The sequence below is a fragment of the Neovison vison genome, chromosome 6 (assembly GCF_020171115.1).
Source record: "Neovison vison isolate M4711 chromosome 6, ASM_NN_V1, whole genome shotgun sequence".
NCBI lineage: Eukaryota > Metazoa > Chordata > Mammalia > Carnivora > Mustelidae > Neogale > Neogale vison.
Genome location: NC_058096.1, coordinates 193,834,366 through 193,852,712, shown reverse-complemented (window position 1 = coordinate 193,852,712; position 18,347 = coordinate 193,834,366). Strand labels below are relative to the sequence as shown.

The window sequence follows — 18,347 nt, the reverse complement described above, 5'->3', positions numbered from 1 at the left end:
CGCTGATACCCAGGGGTCCATCCATCACAAGCTTCCCCATAGGCGCACATGAGAAACATGGTAGCCCCCACGCTGTTTTTAAGTGCCAATGAGCTGTCTTCATTCTACTCCCTTGGAAACCCAAGACTTCTTTAACTCCAAGTGCCAATCCACTGGGAACACTCAGAAATGTCTTGTTCAAAATACATATGCAAACGAAACGTCTGACTTCCTCCTAAGAAGTGGCAAAATGATTAGGTTAGGGGCTAAAGTTGGGAATTCTGTCAGAAGATACAGTGTTCACAGAGGTTAAAACTGAAAAGAGAAAACACAGCCCAACAGAACCGTCCCCATTACTAAGTTTTATGGAGGCATCTGGCCTCATCGGATGGAACTAGAGATAGCAGATAATGCCGGCAAAGAAGACAAGTAGGCTAGGTCTACACTATGCTTCATTCATTAGTTCATGCATTCTCTCGTTTACTCATTCTCTTATCAGATTTTTATGGAATGTCTTGATATGCCAAGACAGTGGAATACAGAAAGGAATAAGACAGACTTAGTCACTGCCTCCATGGAGCTTAAATCTAGCAACAACAGATAAGGTTATTTGAACATTTGGGGCACAAAAGAGGGAAGACTAGGATTTATTGATGCCTATGGCAAGCCTGGGTATCCTATGAACTGTATTTCAGTCTTTTTTCAAAGGTTCTCAAGAACTAGATTCTCCCAGGAAAAGGGCTCTGGGGTCAGGAAATGTTGCTCCCTCCTGGAAACTTATACTATATATTAGCATGATTATGGTTCTGAACAATTATAGAATTAATAAGCCTCCTACTGAACTGCATTTAATTTTGTCTTTTAAGCAATTATTTCACTGAAGAATATCCCACAGGGCAGTTTGGGAAGTTTCACATGTGAAACAGTTTTATGCAGTAGGCTACCATTATCACACCCATTTTACAGATGAAGAAACTGAGTCTTAGTAAGGTTCAGGAATTTGCTGTAGTTCACACAGCTGGTAAAGTGGTATGACCCATTAGAAATGGAGTCTGGCCAGTCTCATAAGAAGCTCTTTTTCTCTGCCATTATGTTGGCTTCTTTCTTAAGTGCCTTGTTTGCTTTCCTAACTGGTCTAACTCGGTGCCCTCACTTTGTTCCTTGTATACAGGGGACAGTTTAACACATCGAGCCACCACTAGGCGGCAAAGAAATGTCTACCCTCCTTCACCTGTCATAACTGGCTGATGTCTTCTGGAGAGGCTATAGCAGGGCCAGAGCCCTCCCCAAGAAATGAGAGCAATGAGGGTGTCCTTATCCTGGCTCTGCCCTTTAGTAGCTGTGTGACCTTAAGCAAGTTACCTAACCTCACTGCGCTCTAGTCTCTTCATCTGAATAATCTGTGTAATAAACTGACCCAAGGCTATTATGAGAATTCAACGAGATACCGGGTATAAAGTGCTCAGCCCAATTCTTGGCACACAGTAGCTGTGTGACCTTAAGCAAGTTACCTAACCTCACTGCGCTCTAGTCTCTTCATCTGAATAATCTGTATAATAAACTGACCCAAGGCTATTATGAGAATTCAACGAGATACCGGGTATAAAGTGCTCAGCCCAATTCTTGGCACACAGTTTCCTGAACCAACCCTCCAGAAATAGTGGTTGCTGTTTGTGTTATCAACAAGCCCAGGATAGCTGTACTTCTCACATGGGCCACAGTGGGGCGTCCAAGATTCAGATGAGAATGTGGCAGATGGGGACCGTGTCCCTCTGCAGTGTGGATGTGGGGGTCCTACTCTATAGTCTGTGCATGAGAAAGGAAGGGATCGGGGGCTCCCATCTCTTGACAAATTTCCTTGGCTTCCCACAGTCATCAACATTCTCCGGGGTCAAGTCCCTTTGCTCTGTTAGACTTTAATTAGAAGGAGTGACCAGAAGGTCGATGCGGCTGCCTGACAGCTAACCATCTAACAGAGGATTCTGAAAAAAGGAAATGCAACCGAAGCTCTCTCAAACAGCCAAGCATGATAGAGAGGGCCATCCTCAATCGAGGAGCTTGACAGCCCCACTGTATGAAATCCAAAAATATAAAGAGGAATCAAGTAATTACCGTTTCAAGTGCTGGAAAGAAAAAGCCAGAGAGTGAACTTCCATGGAAACAAGGTTCTGTTTTCTGCACTGGCCTTTTCCACCAAGGAAAGGAAAGATCAGCTGGCAAACCAGGCCAAGGGCAAACCTTTCCGTTGACAGCTCATTAGGGTTAAAATATGTACATGTGCATGAAGGCTCTTTACCTAATTAGACAAATAATCTTCCTACTAGCAGAGGTCAAGCAGAGGCAGAGTGGTGGTTGTCATGATTTGCCTGCCAAAGCAAAGGGACTGTTTCGCTACACTCTCTTCTTAAAGTGATGGGGAGCCAAGCTCGGCACTGTCCCATGTTGACAGGTATCACCTAAGCTATCCGTTCCAGCCCATCCGGGGGCTTGGGATTCTCTCCTGCTCATGGTTGTGCCCCTTTAGACTGTGCAGAGGCAAGATCTCAGACCAGCATTGCCATTGGCCTAGTGCGCACCTGCAGGAACACCACGCAGCAGGGGAACCAGGCCTGAGAATAGGGCAAAGGGGACTCTGTGTCCAGCTATCCTGCTGGTTCCATGACCCTGTCATGTTTCTCAACCTCTGAGGCCAGGCTCCTCAACTGCTGAGGGGGGATCATGTTGATCGTGCAAAGCTACTGAAAGGACTAAATGAGACAGTGTGTGACATGTTTCAAGGGAAGTCAGGCCCACCTGGGTCCAAATCCTGGCTTTGCAATTTCCTTCTTCAAGGAGATTGAACAAGTGACAGAAACTAAGCCTCAGTTTCCTGGGATAACATAAGATACCTACCCTCGTGTGTTCTTAGGATTCACTGAGAGGAAATGCATGCAAAGCACCTAGCAGGATGCTGGCACATAGTAGGTCCTATAGTTTAGAAAGTAGTTTCTAGAATTATCCCGATTCTAGGGTGGGTACTCATCAGATGTCAACTCCCCTCCCTGCCGTTTGTAATTTATGATGGAAACTAGACCCAGGGACGGGGGATCCCTGGAGTAGACAAGAGGAGCCCTTGTTCTGGTCCTCGATTTGCCCTTAGCTGGGAGACCTGGGGGCGATGTCATGACCTCTCTATCCATAGTCCCCCCCACCCGAGAAATGACAAACCCTCTCTATTATGTCCCAGGAGTCTCTGCAAAGTCTAGACAAGCATTTCTCAAAAGTCTATTCTGGGGATACTCGTCCTGCAGAGAAAGGGGGTGGCAGTTAGAGCTGGCTCTCCCTCTCCTTCCTGCAGAGCTGCGAGACACATGGGTGAGAAGACAACCTCGTGTGGCCCTACATCTTCCAAACCTACCTGATCCTGTGTGTGATACGTTTGTGCAGCACATCTTGGGATGTGCTCACCTAGGCAATTCTCCTGTGTGCTGCATTTTTCTCAAATCCATGGACACATCCAGTTTTTTGGAAGAAGGAGAAAGGGAGGGAGCAAACCCACTAAGTAAATGGAGCTATAGATCAGCTTAAGAGGGGCCCTGCTGGGAACACTCTGCAGGGGGGACAGAGAAACTGTCACTGGGCCCAGTCTTGGGATCTCCTCATTAGCCTGAGGCTCTGGAGGATCAGACCGCACAGACGACATCCTTGGGCACCAGCCTTCCCTAGGATGTGCCTGATTTCTTTAGGCTCACTTATTATGAATATGGGGGCAAGTCCAACTCTGGACTCTTCTGAACTCATCATTATTACTGCTGCACGGCAGGCGCCAGTCAAGCAAGAAGCAGGCATGATTCAAATATGCAGAAAATTTAAACAGAAACAGGCAGATTACTTTATGCACTATTTGAATAATTGCTCTACTTTCTGGAAAAATCTACAGTACTCAGCCTCAGAAGGAATGCAGCAACTTCAGCCTCAGGAACACAATGAAAATGATCCAGACGTGTGGCAGCAAGGAGCATTCGAGACCAGGTAGTCCGCTCAAGCCGGGTGTTGGCCCTGCGGAACTCCGTTGTCTGTCGGACACCACGTTCCCCCACGCCCTCCAGGACACAACACTGGGCTCCTTCCTTGCAGAGGCCTTTGGAAGGGTTTGTTTTCTCCTGCTGCCAGGGGATGGCACACGCTGTTTCTCACACCTGGAACATTCCCCCTTGTCTCCTCCTTGATGCATAACCAGTTCCTATTCTTCATCCTAGGCTTTGCCGCAAACTCTTCTCTGACCCTCCGCGGTTGGTGAGTTTCTCCAAGCTCTCCTAGCACCATCCACCACTCCTCTTCTTAGTACTTTTCACAGCTGTAATTTTACATGCACTTATGTGATTATTTGATGTTTACCTACAGCACTGTTAAGGTCCAGGAGGGCAGGGATGCGTGTGGTTTTTGCTTCTCTCTGTGTTCCCAGCACCTAGCACAGTGCTGAACACATAGTGGGCTCTGATAAATGCCTGACTGACTAAAGGACTGAGTTAATTAACTATGACCCAAAGAGGGAAAGTGACCTGCCCACAGTCACACAATAATCAGTGAGAGGGCTGGGACCAGTTTCCCCACCTGCTAACTTCCAGCTTGCTATGTTTTGCTGCCTAGTGACTGGGTTCTGGGAAGGGCCATTCTCTGCAGAGGTAGGTAAAGACCGACCTTTGCTGGCATGCACCAGTTACATTCCCGATAAAGCCTTCTTAATTGTGGGCTCTGGGGGCTTGAGGCAGGTACGTCTGTCAGCAGCAGCAGTGCAGGCCACCTGCTGACCTAGGTTCATTGGGTCTGTTTTCCTGGTTCCTCTCCACTTCTGAGCCTGGCCTCTCGGTTCCCAGGGATTAGTGTCTGGGAAGGAGGCTCCCGAAAGCTACTGCAGAGGAGAGCGGAGGCGCTTCCCTGTAAAGTGCTGCTATGAGCTGGCACCGTCCTCCTTTCCTGCACAGCCCTATGTGCTTTCTCCTCCTTCACAGACAAACTGCTCCAGCAAATGCGGCTGTCCTGGCACGCTGCAGTCTGGAAAGTTACAGCCAGGACAGCGTCAGTTTCCCTCTAGGGGATGTGGGTGTCCAAGCTCCTGTCTCAAGAATGGACTGATGTTTGCACTGTGACTACATCACAGCATTCAGCGCCTGGCCGCCGCCTCCAAACTCCTTTCCTGCCCACCTGTCCCCCCTTGGTCCACACCTGGTGATGCTGTATGATGTGGTCGGCAACGGCTGCTCTCCCCCTCGACTAAGCAGCTTCAAATCCTTGCCTCGCTCCTTTGAGGCCAAGTGGTACTGAGCAAGTTATGAGATCTCTTGGAGCCTGAACGTCTCATTTTTTTGAACTCCCTTAACTTTTAAGAGGGGAATAAGAATGATAAAACCTACCGCATGGACTGGCGAGAGGTTAAATGAGATGGTATGTGTACGCCCCTTAGCAGAGTGCCTGGCAGGCCTTCACTTCTAGTAAACCTCAGCAGCTCTTAATACTTGCCATTCTGCCGCCTGCGTATCTCATCCTCACACAATTTCTGATCCTAATAACACTTAAAAGGGGTCAGGACAGGTTTTCCCTGTTCTGAGGAAGGAAACCAAGTCTCAAAAGATTAAGTAGTTTGCCAGTAGTTTCAGAGATAATTAGACCTTCACAGAGGAGTTAGGCCTTAGAAAGTAGAGCATGGATTTCAGAATTGGAGAACCTTAAGATCAAACCCAGCTTCTGTCACGTACACACTGTGTGACCAGGGCCAGGGCCCTCAACCTCTCTGAGCATCACTACCCATAGCTTTAAAGTAATACCCTCTTAGGACGACTGTAATGATTATCATAATAGATGTTCTCACACTGTAGGGGTTCAACACATTGCAGGACTATTATTCTGGTTTTATTACTGGGGGAGGATCTCCTGCAGTCTACAGGCTTGCCTGTGATCTGTCTTGACTAGGGCTCTGTTCCAGGGCTATTTCTAGAGAAAACATGGAATTTGGTGTCCTGTGCATATGCAGTTCCATTCTGTTTTTATAAAAATCACCTAAGGGGATACTACCTTATTTGTTGAGGAGTTAAAATAAGACCATTAGTGTCTCTCTTTACCATGCCTTACTTCCTCTCTAAGAGAAGACCTTGAGTAGGTCAAAGTTCCCATCTGAGGGAGGTACTTCTTGATTGCAAAATGTAGGGCTGAACTCCCAGAGTGTGCCAGCCAATAAGAACAGCCTCTGCATTTGAGTCACCAGTTTTATGTCTTTGCTGGCTTCTGGCAATGCAGTAAATATAACACAAGAGCTCCAAATGCAGTAATTCTCCGAGCAAGCAGCAAATAAATACATAAAAATACCCCAAACAGAAAACCAATCTACTCCTTTATGATCCCGCAGGGTTCAACCAGTCTCTTCCCATTCTCGCCCAATCCTGGAATGACCTCCTCTCTCCTTTCCATTTCATTCATTCTTTCTTTCTTTCTTTCTTTCTTTTTTTTTTTTAAAGATTTTAGTTATTCATTTGACAGAGATCACAAGTAGGCAGAGAGGCAGGCAGAGAGAGAGGAAGGGAAACAGGCTCCCTGCTGAGCAGAGAGCCCTATGCGGGGCTTGATCCCAGGACCCTGAGATCATGACCTGAGCAGAAGGCAGAGGCTTTAACCCATTGGGCCACCCAGGCACCCCTGTCCTTTCCATTTCAAATCTGACACGTCGCTCAGGGTCTGGGTTCAGGCCCGCTTCCTGCAGGGAACCCTCCTTGAGGGCTTCTCTAGGCACCTAGAGCTTGGCTCTCTAGGCACTGGCAGCCAGCCCAGCACCTAAGCCTCCTGTGTGTTCACAAGTCTCAGATCCCCTTTCCCCACCAGAAGAGCTATAGGGCACAGTCATTAGGGACACAGGAACTGGAAACAGTCGGATCTGGGCTCAAGCTTTGCTCTGCCACTCACCAGCACTGTGACACTTCACGATATACAGTTCTGTGTCTGTGGCCTCTTCTGCAGAGTGGGAGTCCTAACAGTAAGGGTGCCAACAGCAGAGGCTTGTAATGAGAATGAAGAACAGTTCTCATAAAGCACTTAGCATGATCCTTCGGACAGGATGCGGGTCTACAGGTTCAAGGCTATAATTTAGTACTTTTGAGGCCAGACACTGGTTTTTATCCAGCATGAGGGACACAGCTGTGTTTTTTATGGATCATCTTAATAATCTTCACAGCTGGGGCTGGGAGATGGTCCAAGTCACCTCCACTGCCCCGAGGACACAGGGGACTGAGTCATTCAAAGAAGACTGGGTACTGTCTTTCCAGGTGGGAGGGGGGCAGCCGAAGCTCAGGGTATTTCGTGAAGCAGGCAGTTTTGCAAAGAGAGGATGCTTGCAACTAGGTTGGTTTATCCCACTGTACTTGTGCATCACCTTCTAAATATTTCTGGAATCCACCTATTCTGTTTATCCACTTCCCCAGGCCAGGCTGCCATTGACTCTGTCCTGGACTACTGACCTAATCACCCGCATCCTTTCTGACATAGCAGTTCTCAATCCTGGCTGCACAGTGGGATCTCCCGCAAAAGATGGAAGGAAATTCCAATATCCAGGCTGCAACCGGACCAGCTAAATCAGACATTTGGGTTGGGCCCAGTCATTAGCATTTTTTTTTTTTTTAAATCTTCCCGTGATTCCAACGTGTAGCAAAAATTGAGATCTTCTACCAAAAACCAGTGGTTCTGAAACTATGGTGCACATAAGAATCAACCAGAGACCTGTGAAAACAGAGCCATGGGGCTCATCCCCAGAGAGTTTTGATTCAGTGGGTTCAGGGCAAGACCCAAAAAGGTGTTCTTCTAACAAGGGCCTGGATGATGTTGATGCTGCAAATTATACTTTGAGAACAAAGGACTAAATCCACACCCAGCAACTGGATCTTGCTCCTGCATGACTTGTCAGTAATGCTTCATTTTCCTGGGCAATAGGAGTCTGAGGTCCTTCTCAAAGCCTCGGGAGCTGGTGCCGTCTGGTTCCCACATAGCTCTCCAGCCTTACCTGCCAACGCTGGATCTTGCCCTCCAGGCTCCAGTCATTCTGTTCTTCTTCTAGCTTCTCAATCAGCCTAGGGCCATGAAAGAACAGTTCTCAAATGTTCTTTCATGGCCTTAGGCTGATGCACAAGCTTTCCCTTCCCTCCTTCTATCCTTTGTGTGGCTAACCCAGGTTTGAACCCCCACACTGTTTCCTTAGGAGACTTTGGGGCCCCAGGCAAGGTCACTTCCTCCAGGCTCCCACAGCATCCTGAACCTCCTCTTTTATTGCTTCCATCACATTTGCATTATTTGCTCCCTGCTGTGTTCTCTGCAAGACTATAAAAGCCTCCAGGGCAGGGACCTTGTCTGTCTCATTCACTCTAAGATCTGCAGTGACTGATGCATGGTAGGTGAGCTAGGAATATTTGCAGAACTACATCTGAGATAGAGCTAATAATACCTACCGGGCTTTTTTGGGTGACTTTGTAAGATAAGTTTGTCCAGGCACTTAGTGTGCTTTCTGATGCTTCATTGGTGCTCAAATCATGACCTAAAGGGAAATCTGAGTGCCAATGGTTTAGACATATTAAACCCTTGTTGAACATATAACTGAAATTGAGTATTTAAGTGCAGAAAGGGCAAAGAATTAATTGACTAAAGTGTGAATAATTGAGGTGTTAACCAATGAAACTCTGGGAGCCTCAGTTTCCTCATCTGGAAACTGGGAATATTAATACTCAACTAGTCATTTAAAGCATGTTCACTAAATGTTTACTTTGTACAAAGGCATTGTGGTTTGAGCTGTGAGAGCAGAACAGACAGGGACTTTGCCCTCTGAGCTAATGGTCCACAGGACAGCTAACGATACTGAATCCTATGGCCTGGCCATACCACAGGTCTCATTCATTGCCTTGTTTATTTCTTTCTTTTTTTTTTTTTTAAAGATTTTATTTATTTATTTGAGAGAGAGAGACAGTGAGAGAGAGCATGAGCGAGGAGAAGGTCAGAGAGCGAAGCAGACTCCCCATGGAGCTGGGAGCCCGATGTGGGACTCGATCCCGGGACTCCAGGATCACGCCCTGAGCCGAAGGCAGTCGTCCAACCAACTGCGCCACCCAGGCGTCCCTCATTGCCTTGTTTAATCCTGAGATAAGAATTACTGTTATGATCGGGACGCCTGGGAGGCTCAGTGGGTTAAAGCCTCTGCTTTTGGCTCGGGTCATGATCCCAGAATCCTGGGATTGGGTCCCGCATTGGGCTCCTGCTCGGCGGGGAGCCTGCTTCCTCCTCTCTCCCTCTCTGCCTGCCTCTCTGCCTGCTTGTGATCTCTGTCAAATAAATTAAAAAAAAAAAAAAAAGAATTACTGTTATGATCAAGATCACTTCACAGACAAGGACACTGAGTCTCAGAGAGATGAAGGTAATATCTCAGAGAAGGGGTAGAGCTGGGCTTTGAATTCATTTCTGTCTGAATCCAGAGTATAAGTTTTTCAACAGTTCACTGTTGTAATGTTCAGTGGGGATACCTCTCAAAAAAGAAGGGTGGTTTTTCAAAATTGGTGAAGTACTTCACAAATGTAAATTATTATTTTCCTAGTCGTTAGTCTTGATTTTAGTTTTTACTAATTTCTAGAATTCCGTTGAGGCAGCCAGTCTGATGGAAAATGGTCACTTTCTCAAAATGAGCCCTAGGAGATATTGACGTAAATATTACAGGAAATAAAAATGCTTTTCTGTACTGTTAAATAATTTTGATATCACATCACTGAGTCATGATGAACAGCAATTTGTAACTGGCAAAAGTAATGTGCTCCACAGGAAATCCAGAAAACATCCAGCGATGTCTAAAATACCTCTATACACTAATAAAATCAAATGCTTTTGCTAAAAATGCCCACTCTCTAAGAGGAAGTGAATTTCATTTTCAAATATCGATAAGGCTGCATAAAAGTTATTCACAAGGACAAAGTGAAATTGAGTTTTCTGGCTTCTCTAGTGATGGCTCTAGGGAATGTGTAGGTTCAAGCAGGTAAGTGTACATGTGTGTGTGTGTGTGTAACAGACATCTTAAGCAATAGAAAACATTCAGAGCTATAAGTCATAGAGCAGTTCGTGTCAATTAAAATCGAGGCAAAGCAGTATAATTTCCAGGGTACATGAGAACTGTCACATACACCTCTGTTTCTTGTGAGTGGCATGTCACAAATACAAGACATGCTTAATGTCAAGTCCCAGGCTGATCATTACACAAGTACCTGGTAGAAATCGGGTCTATTCATAAGTCTACCCACATATATCATTATCTCATTTTGCCTGCCCTGAAGAGTGTGCCTCTGCTGGTGACACCATTGTTTAAAGCCAAAAATATTTATAAAAGGTGGGTTTCACCTTGATTAAGACCTGTCAAAGGAACAGTTAGTTCCTGGTGTCGTATACATAATCAAGTAGATGTATTTTCTATCAGTTATTTAAAAAGTATTAGTGGGCAAGAGGAAGAGGAAGTATTTAAAAAAAAAAAAGAGTGAGATCCTAAATTTTCCAACAGATGGGATAAAAGAAGCGATTTAAAAACATCAAATTACATTGTCTGAATTTATTAAATGCTTTCTGCTTATAAAATACAATGTTACGTGTCACAGATGAGCAAAGGCATTAGAATATCTGTTCTGATATATGTGACAGTTCTTAATTTATTTGTGGGAATATATGAACACCCACTCTTGCCACATTCTATAAGTTGGAAATGGTGGGGGTGGGGGATTTGGAAGTAGAAGACTCTGTGTTTTTGATGAAGTTGGGGTCAGTAATTCCATGCAAACCACAAGCAGGGATAATCATGTGTCATACTGAAAATATGATATTGAAAAAGTAAATTTAAAAAAAGGAATAGATTCATCCAGATACCTTAATTTATTCCTTGATAACAGATTAATCCTGAGATCTCAAAGGCTTAAGACAACAGTGTTTTTTTATTGCTTATTCTACATGTCCATGTGGATTATGGGGGACTCTGTTTCACAGAGTCATGCAGGGACCCAGGCAGATGGAAGCACCACCATTTTGTGACTCTGCCATCTCAAAACGTGGCTTCCAGGCTCACTGTGACAAGACAACACAGAGCATGGAACTCCTGGCCTATTTGCTGGAATTAGTCATATGGCCCTAACTCTTGCAAGGGAAACAAGAAAATGTAAGGGAACATAGAGAATATTTTGTCTCCGTCACAGAAAACAGCTGTAGATTCTGGTTTAAAAAAGTAGAAAATCTTATATCAGAAAATCTATTCTGAGTATATGGAAATTGTTCTATACTCTAGTTTACCTGACCTATGTGATAATTCTACATCAATTCAAATTAACATAAGTGAACATGGTGAAACATAATTAAATTTTCATTGTACAAGGCAAATAAATATGTCTGTGGCTGACAGGAGGGAAATTAAAAATAAAAAAAAAAAAGAAGTACACTCCTCTGAGAGAAAAATCTGCAAATAAAGAGTATTTTAAGTGCTATAAAGTAAAAGAATACTGACAGAAAAACACAATTCTGGCACTAGAGAATTTCAACTCAAGAAGGCCCTAGGGCCTCACAATCTAATTTATTTCTGATGTACTTAACAGTTGTCCAGGCAAGAAACACTTTGAGCGGTAGACCACCACCAAGACAAATGATTTCTTGTCTCTTGAAATTTTATTTGCAATTCAGACACGAGACTAATCCTCTGTGAAACTGTTTTTAAGATTAGATAGTTCATCTACTGATGTTGTCCTTTCATATTTGCAAAAGTACCTGAGTTGAATAGAGAAATAAATTTGTAGCAATTGTAGTAAATTTCACCCCACCTCATAATTACTGTATGATCTCAAAGGAAACAAAAATTTAGCCAGGAAACTCAATTAATCACCTTAAAAAATTACTTGCACAAGTAAATTCACAACAAGGATTGTATTTTAAAAAAAAGCAATACCAAATATCTGTGTCAGGTCAATAACCTGCTCTGTTTGTGTTAGCATTCCGAGGCACAGAAGTGATTGGCAAAATGGTGCTTTTCAACAAGATGATTGTTATATTCTAAAGCAAGCAAGTGGAAAAATACATTTTTGAGAAATGGTTTTAACATGAGGTAAAACCCAAACGATTTTTAGGTTAATAGCTCAGCTATCTCCTGACATGAAACGGGTGTCCAAAATATATTTATTGAGGGATTGTCCATAAATATTTTTTCTCCATGTAACTCTCAATATTCTAAGCTAATCTATGTGCTTTTTTTAATTACAAAATTATCTTCTATGTTTTTAATCATAATCAGGGTCATCATTAGCAACTCTATTAAGAGATGACTAGATCACTTACCTATTCATTATATTTGATAAAAATAAGGGAATGATCCAAAACTGTAGGATTTGGAGAAAATGAGATACCGAAATAGATGTGAATATCCTCTGAGTAGTTGAAAGAACTGTACCGATTTTTTTATTGTTGTTGTTGATGGTGTTTTGTCCCCTTTTAAGTCTTGTAGGCATTTTGCTGACATTTCAGCAGAATGTGTATCCCTGTAATTTCTTATTATAAAATTCTGCCATAGAGATATCAAATCATGATGCCATGAGGTCCCCGCTGGTTTCAGACGGTGCTTAATGGAGTCTGTCTCTATAGTTTGACATGTGCAGTTGAGTTGGAAATGGCTGATTAAAAATTTGGAGTCAACATAGGCCGCCAGCCTGCATGGAACAAGATAACGCCCCAGGTGACAGCCTGTGGCTTTGATGTAGGACAGTTGGAGCGGATCTTACACTCCTGATAGTAAGTCAGACTGCTGCACCCGGCAAGGAAAAAATTCTGAAAAATTCATAAGCTTCCCTATCATTCATAATTAATCTCTAAGTCAACAAGCACTGGCAATTTATACTGGCCAGCCATGGGGAAGAGCCAAGGACTGGAACTATACCTCCTCTTGCAAACCCTTCTGGATGATTCATTTCATGGCAAACTTTAGTTTCTTATCAGGAAAGCAGGGCTGCAGAAATTCAGGAGACAAATAAAATCTTAAAAAAAAGGGGGGGCTCATGGGTGGTTCACTGGGTTAAAGCTTCTGCCTTCGGCTCAGGTCATGATCCCAGGGTCCTGGGATCCAGCCCCGCATCAGGCTCTCTGCTCAGCGGGGAGCCTGCTTCCTCCTCTCTCTCTCTCTCTCTGCCTACTTGTGATCTCTGTCTGTCAAATAAATAAATAAATAAATAAAATCTTAAAAAAAAAAATTCAGGAGACAATCTTCAACATAAACGGTGATATTAACCATTGTAATTTATAGGAGGAAGGCATCAGGTCTCCCCTTTACAAAAGTCTCCTATGAAAAGGTTAAGATTCCACAGAGACCCAGACTTGGATTTTTTCTGACAATTTCTACAATCTCCATAGGCTAGTCATTCTTGGCCAGGTGAAGAGGTGGGAGGTGCCCACCGCCCCCCCCCCCGACCCCGGGGAACATTTGGTAAAGTCTAGAGACATTTTTGGTTGTCCCAACTTAAGGAGAGAGTGTCAATAGCATCTAGTGGGTAAGAAGCCAGGGTCACTGATAAACATCCTATGATGCCCAGAACAGACCCCACAACAAGGAGTTACCCAGCCCCAAATGTCAATAGCACCAAGGTCGAGAAGTCCTGCTGTGGATGTTTAACCTCAGGCAAGCAAGGTGTGTGCCCTGACAACATCTGATTATGGAGGCCAAGAGACGCTGCTAGACTGACATGGAGGCTTAGCTTCATCATGTTAATCCTCTAGCTGTTAAACATTTCCCAATACTACCAGCTGGGCTGAGATCTGAAATAATTTGAGGAAAGAAAGAAGATGGGGAGTTCTGGCCATTCATGCTGTGGTTAAAAAATCTGTTCAAGAAGGTGCCAGGTTTGCAAATAATAATAATAATAATAGTAGTAGTCATAATCTGGACAGGTGTGCGTGGAACCCTGCTTTCGAGGTTATCTCAGAGAAATGTGTAAAGCACAGGGGACTGCGGGGAAGCCTGCCAGCAGCCTTCTGGAAGCCTCAGCCCCACTTTGTGCTGTGTGTGCCCCTGCTTCAAGCTTCTGTGTTCTAGGAGGACGCAGCAGCAGTGTCCCTGGAGGCACATGCATCTTCTCTAACATTCTGCCAGGTGGGGGCGCCTGGGCGGCTCAGTGGGTTAAGGCCTCTGCCTTCGGCTCAGGTCATGATCCCAGGGTCCTGGGATCGAGCCCCACATTGGGCTCTCTGCTTGGTGAAGAGCCTGCTTCCTCCTCTCTCTGCCTGCCTCTCTGCCTACTTGTGATCTCTGTCAAATAAATAAATAAAATCTTAAAAAAACAAAACAAAACAAACACAACATTCTGCCAGGTGTATCCTGACATGACATTCTCACACACCAGGTCCCCAACTTTTTGCTCAGAGGGTCAGGGTGACATGAACATATAACCAACAATCCTTGATTTAAAATTCAGAGATTCCTGGGTGACTCAGTCAGTCAAACGCCTGCCTTTAGCTCAGGGCATGATCCCAGAGTTCTGGGATCGAGTCCCGCATTGGGCTCCTTGCTCAGCGGGGAGTCTCTCTCTACCTCTGCCTGCCGCTCCCCCTGCTTGTGCTCTCTCTCTCTCCCTCTGTCAAACAAATAAACAAAATCTTTAAAAAATAGTAAGATAAATCCAGAGATGCTTCCCAGGACCAAATCAGAACAAAAGAGGTAGAAAACCTGGGGGAGGGAGTGTAGGAGAAAAGTAGGGTGAGGGGAGTGTCTAGGTGGGTGATCCTTTGATTCCTTCATCAAATTCACCTTAAGATAAAAGTAAAAACAAAACAAAACAAAACAAAACAAAACAAAAAACAAAAAACAAAAACACCAAACCACTTCATTTCCAATCAGGTAAAAGACTTTGACCTCTTTCCTCACTAAATTCCATTTACACTAATCTTCTTAGGTTTCCCAACGTCACTGTTTCATAAGGAAAAAAAAAATAATGGTTCTAACATCTGTGTTTCTGAGGATTCTTTCATTGGAATGAGAAACGACACTGATCTTGTAGAAAAAGAGCTTGCAATGAATTCATTTTACCCAAGAATATCTTAAGCCAGTTTTTCTTTCCTGATAACTACACAGTGAGCATGAGGTTGAGATTTCTGGGGCCCAGATTTTTGACCATCCTTCCCTTGTTAAAAAAAAATTAAGCATAAATGTATGTATACTTTACGTATGATTTCTTGCACAAACAAAGGTGCAGAGGAGGAACACACTGACCCAAAGAAATGTTTCCAACAGACCGTTGAATGGGATTCTTCCTGCCGTTCAAGAATTGGAGACACAAACTGTAGGGGGATAATCACACCTGGGGTTTACTGAGAACTGTCTGACTTGACCCCCTGTCCCTAATCATCATCCCACTGACCCTCCCCATCAGCCTTGCCCCATGGCTATAGAAGCAAAAGACCAGGAAAGGAGAGGAGAGGAACTGATAGAAAGAGAACTATCAGGGTTCCCGGAGCATGAGTAAGGGGCAGTTACTATGGCTTTTCTTTATTCTCCCTGTAGGGCTACCTACTGCTCCTCCCCCAAGAAAATCACAGAAAGGCTGGGATGCCAGCAAGAGAGTGGGCATCCCATTTTTCCTGTGGGATGACTGCTCGGCTGGCTGCATTTAGTTGAGCAGATCTAAAACTCAAGGAGAACTGGAGGAAGAGGTCGCGACAGGGGAGCACCTATGCCCTATCTTTACTATCACTATTTGGTGTGTCTAAAATGAATGATTTTTTTTTTTATGGGCCAAGTGCATACTGAGACAAGCAGCTGAGCTAGAGCCATTCTGTTGGAACTTCACCCTCATGGGTAGATGCCAGTGCAGGGAACCCTCGCAATCAGAGGCTCTAGAATGGACCCCCAGGGATGAGAGCTGATGTGTGAATGGAAGACAAGAGGGTGAAGATGGTCTCTCTCATGAAAGACGTCTCTGCATGACTAGGATCTCCTGGGCTTCAGAGCCCATATCAGATGTGCTGTTGCCCTGTCTACGATGCTCGCACCCCACCCTGTTCAAAGTCACCCCCTGCCATCTTTCCTCTGGAGGGGCAGGCTTCTGACCACATCCTATCTTCCATACTCTTTTCTCAAAGGTTCTCCGGAAACCCGGCACTTGCCATCACAGAACTCAGGTTAGTCTGCATTTGTACATCCACTAATACGATTGCGGACTGATGCCTGTTTCCCCATTAGATTATAAGTTCTGTGGTTTTTGTTCCACATAATAATCTCAGAGAATAGCACAGAGTCTAGTGTGTTAGGTGCTTAAATTATTGTGGAAAGAAAGAAGGAAATAAGCTTTCTATATGTAGCATTCCTGGTGACCCCTTTTACAGCATTTACCACTTGGAACTTGGCATTATTATTAGTAGTATTATTACTATTATTATTATTTGCACACATATCTAATGCTCCTACAAGACTAGAAATTTCTAAGGACAGAAGCCATACCTGGTTTCTCTCTAGATCTCCCATCAAACCTTAAAGAAAGAAATGGTGGGCACAATTTTTGTTATTTGACAAAGCCACATGAACAAAAACCTAGACGGGATTCTTATCCTTCCAAGTTGACCCTCAGAGTTCCTATTATAAAACCTTGTTTTGAAGAGCTCTGGTACTTCCATCACTGAATCAATCACTTCAGTATATCTACATGGTCTCCAAAATTCCTCTGCTTTATTCTAAATTCTGTTCCAAACTGACTTATGTAATAGGTAGGGAGGCACAAAAGTTCTGCATGTGGATGAAAAGAGGGAAGGAATGACACTCTAGGCCTTTTGTTCTCCAGAGGGAACTTAGTTGGGGAAAAATCATTTTGAAAAAGATATACCATGTCTGCACCTGTAAAGGGATTAAAAAGTATTTATTTCAGGGCTGCCTTATTAACTAACAGATTCAAAGGCAGTAAGAAAATAATCGGAAGGAATGGTAGTGAGCTATTTCTGGCAGCACAAGGGATGAAGGCAATTTGGAAAGGTGGAGGCTTCCTTCCTCAATAACTGAAATCCATTTCACAGTCCACAGATTTTGTGGTTGTACCTTGATGCCACAATAAAAGTATTTCTGGAATCAAGGAATGAATTCAGCTTTTTTTTTTTTTTTGACGTTAAAGATAAGTGCAGGAGCTATTTTTTTCGCTGTTTATTCTACTTTAGCACAGGAAACCTATACCCAGGAAAGTGGTGAATCACTAAATGACCAGAAAATGCCAGAACAGACCCACTCAGTCTCAGTTATGAGAGACACTTAACTCCTAGAGGAGCTTGCTTGCATGGGAATCCTTGCGAGGAAGCCCCAAGCACGCGGATGCTAGTTCCTGATGACTGTCTTGTGTACTCCTCTGCAAGCACTATTTTCCTACTCTGAATGTTAGTGCTTCAGAAATCCCCTCTGAAAACTGGTAGCGTCCAGTGAGTCACAGGATTTTCAAACCAGTTCATTTTAATATCCTCCTTCACTCTGCTATTCAACAGAATTGGAAGCTGAGAGGTCAGGACACACTAGTTCAATATTTCAAAATTCTTATTTGAGAAATCTGGACCTCTGAGAAAAAAAAGATTTCTAAAAAGGATAATAATAGAGGTAGTTCATTCTTTCCTTCTCCTTCTTTCCATAAGTATTCATGAAACATAGATTGTACCAGGCAATGTGGTAGGAGCTAGGTGTATAATGAAAAGCATAAGTGAACTAATTGGCTCTTCTCTTATGAAATGTATAACCTAATGAGGGATGTAGACATTAATTATGCATATTAATAAAAACTTACAAATAGATTATTGTTCCAAAGGATGAGAACAAAATTATGTGACAGACATCTGAGCTAGTGGCTCTTGAATTGAGAATAAAAGGTTAAGTAGAGATTAACTAGGTAAAGGGTGGAAAAGCACATTGCAGACAGGCATATATGTGCAAAGGGCCTGTGGCAGGAGAGAATTTGAAAGCAGATTAGCATATGGCTGGAGTACAGGGTGAGAAGGGGAGTTATATAAAAGGCTGGGGAGATATACAGAGGTCAAGCCATACATAGGGTCATGCAAAGACTGTGCATGGGGTTTGTAGATCATGGAAGGTTATTCCTCTTTAAACTAGAAGCAGTAGGAAAGCACTAGAAGTTGTAAAGCTGGAAGGAAGGGTGGGAAATATAGAGAGGTGGGATGAGAAACTCAAATTAGCATTTCAAATGGCGTATATGGAGAATGGAGAAGAAGAGTTAAGGGCAAATGGAGCTGATGACAGTCAAGTCTCCTAAATAAACCAAGTACCTACGTTGAGCTAAGTACGTTGTAAACTTCTTCAATTGTGAGTATAATCTCACAAAGAA

General features: G+C 43.8%; 1 protein-coding gene across 25 annotated transcripts in view; it reads right to left on the bottom strand.

Annotated features, from left to right (window-relative positions):
- The window catches only part of CADPS (calcium dependent secretion activator), a 472,977-nt gene that overhangs the window by 263,303 nt on the left and 191,327 nt on the right, over positions 1 to 18,347 (bottom strand). The window lies entirely within an intron of this gene.